Genomic DNA, 14,615 nt, shown 5'->3' with positions numbered 1-14,615 from the left:
TCTCATCACTACCCTCCACACTTCTCGACACTAAACTTGGAAGCTCTTGGTCAACAGGAAGATAGTGGTAACAGAGTGGGGGGATCTTCTGCAGAATTTCAGATTGGGCAATCATTCCAGAGTAAAGATGAAGCTGTGCTGAGTGTAAAGGACTATAGCATCCGGCGAGGTGTTGAGTACAGAGTCATCGAATCGGATCATTTGAAGTATCATGGAAAATGCAAGGAATTCGGCAAGGGTTGTAGTTGGTTGATTCGTGTAGCGCTTCGTGCACGAAAGGGGACTTGGGAGGTTAGGAGGTACAACGGGCCACACACATGTCTCGCAACTTCTATTTCAAGTGATCACCGTCAGCTGGATTACCACGTTATCTGTGCGAGGATTCTTCCTATGGTTAGGGCAGATGTTGCGGTTACGGTAAAGGTACTTCAACAAGCGACAGAAGCTGATTACGGTTTCAGGCCTAGTTACAGGAAGGTTTGGATGGCTAAGCAGAAGGCAGTGGCAGAAATATATGGAGATTGGGAAGAGTCTTACGCGGAGTTGCCACGTTTGATGCTAGGGATCCAGGCGACAATGCCGGGAACAATCACGGTGCTGAAGACGTCTCCTGTTCGGATTGGTGGTGGGGTTGACCGAGTACTTTCACCGGCTATTCTGGACATTTCCACCCTGTATCGAGGCATTCCGGCATTGCAAGCCCCTCGTCAGTATTGATGGTACCCACTTGTATGGGAAGTATGGAGGGACGCTGCTGTTGGCGATAGCTCAGGACGGGAACTCGAACATCCTCCCGATAGCATTTGCCCTTGTGGAGGGCGAAAATGCAGAGTCGTGGTCATTCTTCTTGTCCAATCTCCGAGAGCATGTGACTCCTCAGGAGGGTATCCTTGTTATCTCTGACAGGCATAATGGGATCAAGGCAGCGCTTGAGGCACCTGAGACTGGGTGGCTACCTCCTCGGGCGTTCCGGGCCTACTGTATTAGGCATGTGGCTGCGAATTTCGCCCTAACGTTCAAAGGTAAGGACTCCAGGAGGCTGTTGGTGAATGCTGCCTACGCAAAGACTGAGGCTGAGTTTTACTACTGGTTTGACATCATGCGGACTGAGAATCCAGCAATGTGTGACTGGGCCAACCGGATGGAGTATGACAAATGGACCCAACATGAGGATGCTGGTCGACGGTTCGGGCACATGACCACAAACATCAGTGAATGTGTGAACTCCGTGCTAAAGGGAACTCGCAACTTGCCGGTCACATCTTTGGTTAAGTCAACCTACGGGAGGCTTGCTCAGCTATTTGTGGTACGGGGACAGACAGCAGAGGCACAACTCGGATCTGGGCATGAATTCTGTCAGGCCTTGGTAAAGTCTATTGATCGGAACCTAAGAGACTCGAGGTGCTTCACTGTGACATTATATGACAGGCAGCAGTCCGAGTACACCGTCGCGGAGACAACACCAACTGGCAACTTCTCCCTGGGCAGCTATAGAGTTTCCCTTAAAGATCACCGATGCGACTGTGGCCACTTTCAGGTGCTGCATTATCCTTGTTGCCACGCCATTGCGTGTTGCGCCTACTCCCGGCTTAACTGGGCGTTGATGAGCGGATAATTTATACGCTTTTTGGCATTGTTTTTAGTATGTTTTTAGTAGGATCTAGTTATTTTAGGGATGTTTTCATTAGTTTTTATGTTAAATTCAAATTTCTGGACTTTACTATGAGTTTGTGTGTTTTTCTGTGATTTCAGGTATTTTCTGGCTGAAATTGAGGGACTTGAGCAAAAATCAGATTCAGAGGTTGAAGAAGGACTGCTGATGCTGTTGGATTCTGACCTCCCTGCACTCAAAGTGGATTTTCTGGAGCTACAGAACTCGAAATGGCGCGCTTCCAATTGCGTTGGAAAGTAGACATCCAGGGCTTTCCAGCAATATATAATAGTCTATACTTTGGCCAAGAATAGACGACGTAAACTGGCGTTCAACGTCAGCTTTCTGCCCAAATCTGGCGTCCAGCGCCAGATAAGGATCCAAAACCAGAGTTGAACGCCCAAACTGGCACAAGAACTGGCGTTCAACTCCACAAATGGCCTCTGCACGTGTAACACTCAGGCTCAGCCCAAACACACACCAAGTGGGCCCAGGAAGTGGATTTATGCATCAATTACTTACTCATGTAAACCCTAGTAGCTAGTTTATTATAAATAGGACCTCTTACTATTGTATTAGACATCCTTGGATTACCTTATGATCCTTTGATCACATTTTAGGGGGGCTGGCCATCTCGGCCATGCCTGGACCTTCACTTATGTATTTTTAACGGTAGAGTTTCTACACTCCATAGATTAAGGTGTGGAGCTCTGCTGTTCCTCAAAGATTAATGCAAAGTACTACTGTTTTCTATTCAATTCTTCTTATTTCGCTTCTAAGATATCCATTCGCACCCAAGAACGTGATGAAGGTGATGATTATGTGTGACGCTCATCATCCTTCTCCCTTATGAACGCGTGCCTGACAAACACTTCCGTTCTACATGAAATAAGCTAGAATGAATATCTCTTAGATCTCCTAACCAGAATCTTCGTGGCGTAAGCTAGAATGATGGCGGCATTCAAGAGAATCCGGAAAGTCTAAACCTTGTCTGTGGTATTCCGAGTAGGATTCAATGATTGAATGACTGTGACGAGCTCCTAACTCGCGATTGCAGGGCGTTAGTGACAGACGCAAAAGGATAGTAAATCCTATTCCAGCATGATCGAGAACCGACAGATGAATAGCCGTGCCGTGACAGGGTGCGTGAGCATATTATTCACTGAGAGGATAAGATGAAGCCATTGACAAGGGTGATGCCTCCAGACGATTAGCCGTGCCGTGACAGGGCATTGGATCATTTTCCCGAGAGATGACCGAAAGTAGCCATTGACAGTGGTGATGTATCACATAAAGCCAGCCATGGAAAGGAGTAAGACTGATTGGATGAAGATAGCAGGAAAGCAGAGGTTCAGAGGAACGAAAGCATCTCCATTCGCTTATCTGAAATTCCTACCAATGAATTACATAAGTATCTCTATCCCTATTCTATTATATAATATTCGAAAACTCCATTATCACTTTATATCCGCCTGACTGAGATTTGCAAGGTGACCATAGCTTGCTTCATACCGACAATCTCCGTGGGATTCGACCCTTACTCACGTAAGGTATTACTTGGACGACCCAGTGCACTTGCTGGTTAGTTGTATCGAAGTTGTGACAAATTATGAATGTGTAATCACGATTACGCGTACCAAGTTGCTCACGTGCCAGGAATAGTTTGAGCCTGTACATCACAATTTCGTGCACCAAGTTTTTGGCGCCGTTGCCGGGGATTGTTCGAGTTTGGACAACTGACGACTCATCTTGTTGCTCAGATTAGGTAATTTTCTTTTCGTTTTGTTTTCAAAAAAAAAATTTCAAAAATATTTTCAAAAATCTCTCATCTGTTTTCGAAAAAAATAAAAATGTTTTCAAAAATTTTATTCAAGATTTTTAAGAATGAATTCTAGTGTTTCATGAAGCATGTGAAGCCTGGCTGGCTGTAAAGCCATGTCTAAATTCTTTTGGACTGAGGCTTCCAAACCATCAGAGGTAAGTTACATACTTGATAAATGATGAGCAGCAATTTGTTATCAAGAGCAATATACTCTGGTGTTAAATGCTGAAGCTTGGCTGGCCATTGGCCATGTCTAGTGTTTTGGACTGGAGCTTTCTTTGAAAGCTTGGCTGGCTAGTGAGCCATATCTAATTCCTGGACTGAAGCTTTAGACTAAGAATGCAAGATTCCTGGAATTCATATTAAAAATTTTGGAATCCTTATTTTTTTTTTTTCATATAATTTTCGAAAAATCCAAAAAAATTTAGAAAATCATAAAAATCAAAAATATTGTTTGTGTGTTCTTGTTTAAGTCTTGCATCATATCATAAGTTTGGTGTCAATTGCATATGCATCTTGCATTTTTCGAAAATATCATGCATTCATAGTGTTCTTCATGATCTTCAAGTTGTTCTTGGTAAGCCTTCTTGTTTGATCTTGATGATTTTTTGTTTTGTGTCTTTTCATGTTTTTCATATGCATTCTTGAATTCTTAATGTCTAAGCATTAAAGAATTCTAAGTTTGGTGTCTTGCATGTTTTCTTTGCATTAAAAATTTTTTAAAAATGTGTTCTTGATGTTCATCATAATCTTCATAGTGTTCTTGGTGTTCATCTTGACATTCATAGCATTCTTGCATGCATCACATATTTTTATCTAAAAATTTCATGCATTGCATCTTTTTAGTGTTTTCCTCTTGCATCATAAAAATTCAAAAATCAAAAAAATATCTTTCCCTTTTTCTCTCATCAAATTCGAAAATTTGAGTTGACTTTTTCAAAAATTTTTAAAATCAAGTTGTTTCTTATGAGTCAAATCAAATTTTCAATTTGAAAATCTTATCTTTTTTAAAATCTTTTTCAAAAATCAAATCTTTTTCAAAATTCTTAGTTATTTTCGAAAATTCCAAAAATATTTTTCAAAAATCTTTTTCTTATTTTTATATCAAATTTTCGAAAATAACATAATCAATTAATGTTTTGATTCAAAAATTTCAAGTTTGTTACTTGCTTGTTAAGAAAGATTCAAACTTTAAGTTCTAGAATCATATCTTGTGATTTCTTATGAATCAAGTCATTAATTGAGATTTTAAAAATCAAATATTTTTCAAAACTAATTTCAATCATATCTTTTCAAAAATATCTTCTTATCTTATCTTTTTCAAAAATATCTTTTCAAAATATCTTTTCTAACTTCCTAACTTCTTATCCTTTCAAAATTTGTTTCAACTAACTAACTAACTTTTTGTTTGTTTCTTAACTTTTTCAAAACTACCTAACTAACTCTCTCTCTCTCATTTTCGAAAATATCTTCTCCCTTTTTTCAAAATTTCTTTTTAATTTATTAATTATTTTAATTTTTAAATTTGAATTTTCGAAAATTACTAACATTTTTTCAAAAACCATTTTCAAAAAAATCACTAACTCTTTTTCAAAAATTATTTTCGAAAATTCCCTCCTTCTCTCTCATCTTATTCTATTTATTCATTCATTAACTAACATCTCTTCCTCACATCATCACCAAATTCGAACCCCCTCTTCTATCTATGTTCGAATTTCTTCTTCTTTTCTTCTACTAACAATAAGGAACCTCTTTACTGTGACATAGAGGATTCCTCTTCTTTTCTTGTTCTCTTCTCTTTCTTATGAGCAGGGACAGAGAAAAAGGCATTCTTGTTGAAGCTAATCCAGAACCTGAAGGGACTCTGAAAAGGAAACTAAGAGAAGCTAAATTACAACAATCCAGAGACAACTTGATTGAAAATTTCGAACAAGTAAAGGAAATGGCAGCCGAACCCAACAACAATGCAAGGAGAATGCTTGGTGACTTTACTGCACCTAATTCCAATTTACATGGAAGAAGCATCTCCATTCCTGCCATTGGAGCAAACAACTTTGAGCTGAAACCTCAGTTAGTTTCTCTGATGCAGCAGAACTGCAAGTTTCATGGACTTCCATCTGAAGATCCTTTTTAGTTCTTAACTGAATTCTTGCAGATATGTGATACTGTTAAGACTAACGGAGTAGATCCTGAAGTCTACAGGCTCATGCTTTTCCCTTTTGCTGTAAGAGACAGAGCTAGATTATGGTTGGATTCTCAACCCAAAGACAGCCTGAACTCTTGGGATAAGCTGGTCACGGCTTTCTTAGCCAAGTACTTTCCTCCTCAAAAGCTGAGCAAGCTTAGAGCAGATGTTCAAACCTTCAGACAGAAAGAAGGTGAATCCCTCTATGAAGCTTGGGAAAGATACAAACAGTTGACCAAAAAGTGTCCTTCTGACATGCTTTCAGAATGGACCATCCTGGATATATTCTATGACGGTTTATCTGAGTTATCAAAGATGTCATTGGATACCTCTGCAGGTGGATCCATTCACCTAAAGAAAACGCCTGCAGAAGCTCAAGAACTCATTGACATGGTTGCTAATAACCAGTTCATGTATACTTCTGAAAGGAATCCTGTGAGTAATGGGACGCCTATGAAGAAGGGAGTTCTTGAAGTTGATACTCTAAATGCCATATTGGCTCAGAATAAAATATTGACTCAGCAAGTCAATATGATTTCTCAGAGTCTGAATGGAGTGCAAGCTGCATCCAACAGTACTCAAGAGGCTTCTTATGAAGAAGAAGCTTATGATCCTGAGAACCCTGCAATAGCAGAGGTGAATTACTTAGGTGAACCTTATGGAAACACCTATAACTCATCATGGAGAAATCATCCAAATTTCTCATGGAAGGATCAAAAGCCTCAACAAGGCTTTAATAATGGTGGAAGAAATAGGTTTAACAATAATAAACCTTTTCCATCATCCACTCAGCAACAGACAGAGAACTCTGAACAAAATACTTCTAATTTGGCAAACTTAGTCTCTGATCTATCCAAGGCCACTGTAAGTTTCATGAATGAAACAAGGTCTTCCATTAGAAATTTGGAAGCACAAGTAGGCCAGCTGAGTAAGAGGATCACTGAAATCCCTCCTAGTACTCTCCCAAGCAATACAGAAGAGAATCCAAAAGGAGAGTGCAAGGCCATTGACATAAGCGCCATGGCCGAACCTGTGAGGAGAGGAGAGGACGTGAATCCCAAGGAGGAAGACCTCCTGGGACGTCCAGTGATAAATAAGGAGCTTCCCCCTGAGGAACCAAAGGACTCTGAGGCTCATCTAGAGACCATAGAGATTCCATTGAACCTCCTTATGCCCTTCATGAGCTCTGATGAGTATTCCTCTTCTGAAGAGAATGAGGATGTTACTAAAGAGCAAACTGCCAAGTTTCTTGGTGCAATCATGAAGCTGAATGCCAAATTATTTGGCATTGATACTTGGGAAGTTGAACCTCCCTTGTTCATTGGTGCACGAATTGTGAATCACACTTTTCACAATGCGTACCACTAACCAGCAAGTGCACTGGGTCGTCCAAGTAATACCTCACGTGAGTAAGGGTCAAATCCCACGGAGATTGTTGGTTTGAAGCAATCTATGGTTATCTTGTAAATCTTAGTCAGGAAGTCAATTATGTTTATCAGTTGAATTGCGAATAACCAAGAGAGCATAAATTAAAGGTTACTTGTTGTGCAGTAATGGAGAATATGTTGGAGTTTTGGAGATGCTTTATTTTCTGAATCTCTGCTTTCCTCTGTCTTCTTGTTCACGCACGCACGTCCTCCTATGGCAAGCTGTGTGTTGGTGGATCACCGTTGTCAATGGCTACCTTCCATCCTTCCAGTGAAAACTATGCTCACGCGCTCTGTCACAGCACGGCTAATCACCGGTTGGTTCTCGATCCGGTTGGAATAGGATTTACTATCCTTTTGCGTCTGTCACTAACGCCCAGCCTTCAGGAGTTTGAAGCTCGTCACAGTCATTCAATCCTTGAATCCTACTCGGAATACCACAGACAAGGTTTAGACTTTCCGGATTCTCATGAATGCCGCCATCAGTTCTAGCTTATACCACGAAGATTCTGATTAAGGAATCTAAGAGATACTCATTCAATCGGATATAGAACGGAGGTGGTTGTCAGGCACACGTTCGTGGTTTGAGGAGGGTGATGAATGTCACAGATCATCACCTTTATCACAGTTAAGCGCGAATGAACATCTTAGCTAGGAACAAGCGTGTTTGAATGGAAAACAGAAATACTTGCATTAATTCATCGAGACACAGCAGAGCTCCTCACCCCCAACAATGGGGTTTAGAGACTCATGCCGTCAGAGAATACAAAGTTTAGATCTAAAAATGTCATGAGATACAAAATAAGTCTCTAAAAGTTGTTTAAATACTAAACTAGTAGCCTAGGGTTACAAAATATGAGTAGACTATGATGGATGATGCAGAGATCCACTTCTGGGGCCCACTTGGTGTGTGCTGGGCTGAGACTTAAGCAATTCACGTGCAGAGGCCATTTGTGGAGTTGAACGCCAGTTTTTATGCCAGTTTGGGCGTTCAACTCCAGCTTTTGATCCTTTTCTGGCGCTGGACGCCAGAATTGGGCAGAGAACTGGCGTTGAACGCCAGTTTACGTCATCTATCCTTGTGCAAAGTATGGACTATTATATATTGCTGGAAAGCCCTGGATGTCTACTTTCCAACGCAATTGGAAGCATGCCATTTCGAGTTCTGTAACTCCAGAAAATCCACTTTGAGTGCAGGGAGGTCAGAATCCAACAGCATCAGCAGTCCTTTTTCAGCCTAAATCAGATTTTTGCTCAGCTCCTTCAATTTCAGCCAGAAAAATACCTGAAATTACAGAAAAATACACAACTCATAGTAAAGTCCAGAAATATGAATTTTTCCTAAAAACTAATAAAAATAGACTAAAAACTAACTAAAACATACTCAAAACTATATGAAATTATCCCCAAAAAGCGTATAAAATATCCGCTCATCACAACACCAAACTTAAACTGTTGCTTGTCCTCAAGCAACTAGACAAATAAAATAGAAGACTAATAGGTTGAGAAGCAATAATATCTCAGAGTTTTTTTTTTGCATGAAGCTCAGATTCTAATTAGATGAGCGGGGCTAGTAGCTTTTTGCTTCCGAACAGTTTTGGCATCTCACTTTATCCATTAAAGCTCAGAGTGATTGGCATGTATAGGAACTCAGAATTTAGATAGTGCTATTGATTCTCCTAGTTCAGTGTGATGATTCTTGAACACAGCTTCTTTATGAGTCTTGGCTGTGGCCCTAAGCACTTTGTTTTCCAGTATTACCACCGGATACATAAATGCCACAGACACATAACTGGGTGAACCTTTTCAGATTGTGACTCAGCTTTGCTAAAGTCCCCAATTAGAGGTGTCCAGAGTTCTTAAGCACACTCTTCTTTTTGCTTTGGACCTTGACTTTAACCGCTCAGTCTCAAGTTTTCACTTGACACCTTCACGCCACAAGCACATGGTTAGGGACAGCTTGGTTTAGCCGCTTAGACCAGGATTTTATTCCTTTAGGCCCTCCTATCCACTGATGCTTAAAGCCTTGGGATCCTTTTTATTTGCCCTTGCCTTTTGGTTTTAAGGGTTATTGGCTGTTTGCTCTTGCCTCTTGGTTTTAAGAGCTTTTGGCTTTTTCTGCTTGCTTTTTCTTTTTCTTTCTAAATTAATTTTTTTTTTTTTGCAAGCTTTGTTCTTTGCTGCTTTTTCTTACTTCAAGAATCATTTTTATGATTTTTCAGATTATCAATAACATGTCTCATGTTCATCATTCTTTCAAGAGCCAACATATTTAACAGTCTTAAACAACAAATTCAAAAGACATATGCACTGTTCAAGCATTCATTCAGAAGACAGAAAGCGTTGCCACCACATGTTACTAATTAGAATTTTTCTTATTAACAACTCGAAATTTTATTGCCTCTTATTCAAAAGATCTACTATTTTATTCATGTTTGCTGATGATGAGAAAACTAGACTATAACTTAATTGGGGATAAAATCAAACTAGATACTAATTACTACTAATGATCATGTAATGAAGACACAAACATAGATAAGCACTTAACATAGAGAAAACGAAAAACAGAGAAAGTAAGAACAAGGAACGAGTCCACCTTAGTGATGATGGCATTTCCTTCTTGAGGCACCAATGATGTTCTTGAGCTCTTTTATGTCTCTTCCTTGCCTTTGTGGCTTGATTCCTAGTGATTTTTGGTATTTCTATCCTCAGTTGCTTCCAATAATTATGTGGAGGGAAGTGCATCCCCTGAGGTATCCCTTGATTTGCAGCCACATGTTCTACCACTGAGCTATAGATCCTTCACATAATTGTTTTACCACACCAAACTTAGAATGTTGCTCGCCCTCGAGCAAAAGAAGAGGGAATAGATGAAAAAGAAGATGTGGAAAGAAAAAACTAGGATTATGAGGAGGGAAGATGGGGATCCTGTGGGGTCCACAGATCTTGAAATGATCCTGTGAGGTCTACAGATCTTGAGGTGTCAAGGCATTTACATCCCTGCACCAATTTGGGCATGCAAAATGCCCTTGCACACAACTCTGGGCGTTCAGCGCCAGGTTGGTGCCCATTTTGGGCGTTCAATGCCCATTTACTAGCCATTTCTGGCGTTGAACGCCAGAACCATGCTTGTTCTGGGCGTTCAGCGCCAGGATGTTGCCCATTTTGGGCGTTCAGCGCCAGAACCATGCTCTGTTCTGGCGTTGAACGCCAGACAGGTGCTTCCTCCAAGGTGTGATTTTTCTTCTGCTGTTTTTTTTTTATTCCGTTTTCAATTTTTACTATTTGTTTTGTGACTCCACATGATCATGAACCTAATAAAACATGAAAAACCATGAAAGTAAATAAAAATTGGGTTGCCTCCCAACACGCGCTTCTTTAATGTCCTTAGCTGGACCTTGCTGAGCTTTTAATCTAGCTTCAGCCTTGAGCATTCTTGCTCAATGTTGCCTTCTAGATAATGCTTGATTCTCTGTCCATTGACAATGAACGTCTTATCAGAATCAATATCTTGAAGCTCCACATAACCATATGGTGATACACTTGTAATCACATATGGTCCCCTCCACCGGGATTTCAGTTTCCCGGGGAATAGCCTGAGTCTAGAGTTAAACAACAGAACCTTTTGTCCTGGTTCAAAGATTCTAGATGACAGCTTTCTGTCATGCCATTTTTTTTATTTTTCTTTATAAAGCTTGGCATTTTCGAAAGCTGTGAATCTGAATTCCTCTAGCTCATTTAGCTGGAGCAATCGTTTTTCTCCTGCTAATTTGGCATCAAACTTTAGGAATCTGGTTGCCCAGTAGGCCTTATGTTCCAGTTCCACGGGCAGGTGACATGCCTTACCATACACGAGTTGGTATGGAGAGGTCCCTATAGGGGTTTTGAATGCTGTTCTGTAAGCCCACAGAGCATCATCCAAGCTCCGTGCCCAATCCTTTCTACGGGTATTTACTGTCCATTCTAGGATTCTCTTTAATTCTCTGTTAGAGACTTCAGCTTGCCCATTGGTTTGTGGATGATATGGAGTGGCCACCTTGTGGCGAATTCCATACCGAACCATGGCAGAGTAAAGCTGTTTATTGCAGAAGTGAGTGCCCCCATCACTGATTAACACTCTAGGGACACCAAACCTGCTAAAGATATGTTTCTGGAGGAACTTCAGCACTGTTTTAGTATCATTGGTGGGTGTGGCAATAGCCTCAACCCATTTTGATACATAGTCAACTGCCACCAGAATATAAGTGTTTGAATATGATGGTGGGAAAGGTCCCATGAAGTCAATTCCCCATACGTCAAACAACTCAATTTCCAAGATTCCTTGTTGAGGCATGGCATAACCATGAGGCAGATTACCAGCTCTTTGGCAACTGTCACAATTACGTACAAACTCTCGGGAATCTTTATAGAGTGTGGGCCAATAGAAGCCACATTGGAGGACCTTGGTGGCTGTTCGCTCACCTCCGAAATGGCCTCCATATTGAGATCCGTGGCAATGCCACAGGATCCTCTGTGCTTCTTCTCTAGGCACACACCTACGGATAATTCCGTCTGCACATCTCTTAAAGAGATAAGGTTCATCCCACAAGTAGTACTTTGCATCAGTAATTAATTTCTTCTTTTGTATCCTGTTGTACTCCTTGGGTATGAACCTTGCAGCTTTATAGTTTGCAATATCGGCAAACCATGGTGCTTCCTGAATGGCGAATAAATGCTCATCAGGAAACGTCTCAGAGATCTCAAGAGAAGGGAGGGACGTCCCTTCCACTGGCTCTATCCGGGACAGATGATCAGCCACTTGGTTCTCTGTCCCTTTTCTGTCTCTTATTTCTATATCAAACTCTTGCAGAAGCAATACCCATCTGATGAGCCTGGGTTTTGAATCCTGCTTTGTGAGTAGATATTTAAGAGCAGCATGGTCAGTATACACAATCACTTTTGATCCTACTAAGTATGATCTGAACTTGTCAATGGCGTAAACCACTGCAAGTAGTTCTTTTTCTGTGGTTGTGTAATTTTTCTGGGCATCATTTAGAACGCGACTGGCATAATAAATGACATGCAGAAGCTTGTCATGCCTCTATCCCAATACTGCACCAATGGCATGATCACTGGCATCACACATTAGCTCAAATGGTAATGTCCAGTCTGGTGCAGAAATGACTGGTGCTGTGACCAGCTTAGCTTTCAGCGTTTCAAACGCCTGCAGGCACTCTGTGTCAAACACAAATGGCGTGTCAGCAGCTAGCAGATTGCTTAGAGGTTTTGCGATTTTTGAAAAATCCTTTATAAACCTCCTATAGAATCCTGCATGCCCCAGAAAGCTTCTGATTGCCTTAACATTGGCAGGTGGTGGTAATTTTTCAATTACCTCTATTTTTGCTTGATCCACCTCTATTCCCTTGTTTGAGATTTTATGCCCAAGAACAATTCCTTCAGTCACCATGAAGTGACACTTTTCCCAGTTTAAAACTAGGTTGGTTTCTTGGCATCTTTTCAGAACAAGTTTCAGGTGATCAAGACAAGAGCTGAATGAGTCTCCATATACTGAGAAGTCATCCATGAAGACTTCCAGAAATTTTTCCACCATGTCAGAGAAAATAGAGAGCATGCATCTCTGGAAGGTTGCAGGCGCATTACATAGCCCAAAGGGCATCCTTCTATAAGCAAACACTCCAGATGGACATGTGAATGTTGTTTTCTCTTGATCCTGGGGATCCACTGCAATCTGGTTATAGCCTGAATAGCCATCCAAAAAGCAGTAATAATCATGACCTGCTAGTCTTTCTAGCATCTGGTCTATGAATGGTAAAGGAAAATGATCCTTTCTGGTGGCTGTATTGAGCCTTCTGTAGTCAATACACATGCGCCACCCTGTAACTGTTCTTGTAGGAACCAGTTCATTTTTTTCATTATGAATCACTGTCATGCCTCCCTTTTTTGGGACGACTTGAACAGGGCTCACCCAGGGGCTATCAGAAATGGGATAAATAATCCCAGCCTCCAATAATTTGGTGACCTCTTTCTGCACCACTTCCTTCATGGCTGGATTTAACCGCCTCTGTGGTTGAACCACTGGTTTGGCATTATCCTCCAATAAGATTTTGTGCATGCATCTAGCTGGGCTTATGCCCTTAAGGTCTCCTATGGACCACCCAAGAGCTGTCTTGTGTGTCCTTAGCACTTGAATAAGTGCTTCCTCTTCCTGTGAATTTAAAGCAGAGCTTATGATCACTGGAAAAGTGTCACCTTCTCCCAGAAATGCATATTTCAAGGATGGTGGTAGTGGCTTGAGTTCGAGTTTAGGAGGTTTTTCCTCTTTCAGAAGAAAGTTCAGAGGCTCTTTCATGTCCTCTGAATCCTCTAAATCAGGCTGAACATCTTTAAAGATGTCTTCCAACTCTGATTCGAGACTCTCAGCCATGTGATCTCTTCTACCAAAGAGTCAATGAGATCAACTTTCATGCAGTCTGTTGATGTGTCTGGATGCTGCATGGCTTTGACAGCGTTCAACTTGAACTCATCATCATTGACTCTCAGGGTTATTTCCCCCTGTTGGACGTCAATGAGGGATCGTCCAGTTGCTAGGAAGGGTCTTCCTAGAATGAGAGTAGCATTCTTGTGCTCCTCCATTTCCAGCACAACAAAGTCAGTGGGAAAGGCGAATGGCCCAACTCTGACAATCATGTCTTCAATCATGCCTGATGGGTATTTAGTGGAACCATCAGCAAGTTGGAGACATATCCGGGTTGGTTTAACTTCTTCAGTTAAACCAAGCTTTCTGATAGTGGATGCAGGTATTAGGTTGATGCTTGCCCCAAGATCGCATAAAGCTGTCTTGGTGCAATCACCTTCTAGTATGCATGGTATCAGAAAACTCCCAGGGTCTTTAAGCTTTTCAGGAAAGCTTTTCAGGATGACTGCACTGCATTCTTCAGTGAGGAGAACTCTTTCTGTTTCTCTCCACTCCTTTTTATGACTCAAGATCTCTTTCATGAACTTGGCATAAGAAGGTATTTGCTCAAGTGCCTCTGCAAATGGAATCTTTATTTCAAGAGTCCTTAGATAATCTGCAAAGCGAGCAAATTGCTTATCCTGCTCTTCTTTCCGGAGTTTTTGAGGATAAGGTATCTTGGCTTTATATTCCTCAACCTTAGTGGTTAAAGAAGCCTTTTTAGAGGGGTTGTTATCAGCACTTGTGTGTGTCTGATCCCTCACTGGCAACTGAGTGCCAGAGTCAGAAGCTGGAGTGATGTTAGACGCCAGCTCACTGTCTGTTCCTGGCGCCTGAACGCCAGAAATGTGCCCATTTTGGGCGTTCAACGCTGGATTCTGCCCCCATTTGGGCGTTCAACGCCAGATTCTTGCCCATTTCTGGCGTTGAACGCCAATTCTGCCTTGTTTCTGGCATTGAACGCCAGTTTTGGGCATGGTCTGGGCGTTCAGCGCTAGCCTTCCACCTATTTTCTGGCGTTTTAGCGCCAGAATTATTTTTCCCTGGGCTCTTACTGTCCTCAGGTGAATCTTTGA

The 14,615-nt window shown here is 41.3% G+C and overlaps 1 non-coding gene across 1 annotated transcript; it reads right to left on the bottom strand.

Annotated features, from left to right (window-relative positions):
• Positions 1–5,811: 5,811 nt before the first annotated feature.
• Positions 5,812–5,919, bottom strand: LOC148554835 (small nucleolar RNA R71). Its single transcript, XR_015887712.1, has one exon. It is a non-coding gene; the product is annotated as a small nucleolar RNA R71 (small nucleolar RNA).
• Between the last annotated feature and the right edge of the window lie 8,696 nt (positions 5,920–14,615).

The sequence above is a fragment of the Arachis ipaensis genome, chromosome B6, assembly GCF_059453495.1.
Source record: "Arachis ipaensis isolate K30076 ecotype BB chromosome B6, ASM5945349v1, whole genome shotgun sequence".
NCBI lineage: Eukaryota > Viridiplantae > Streptophyta > Magnoliopsida > Fabales > Fabaceae > Arachis > Arachis ipaensis.
The sequence above is the reverse complement of the archived record's forward strand: the minus strand, read 5'-3'. Positions and strand labels throughout refer to the sequence as shown.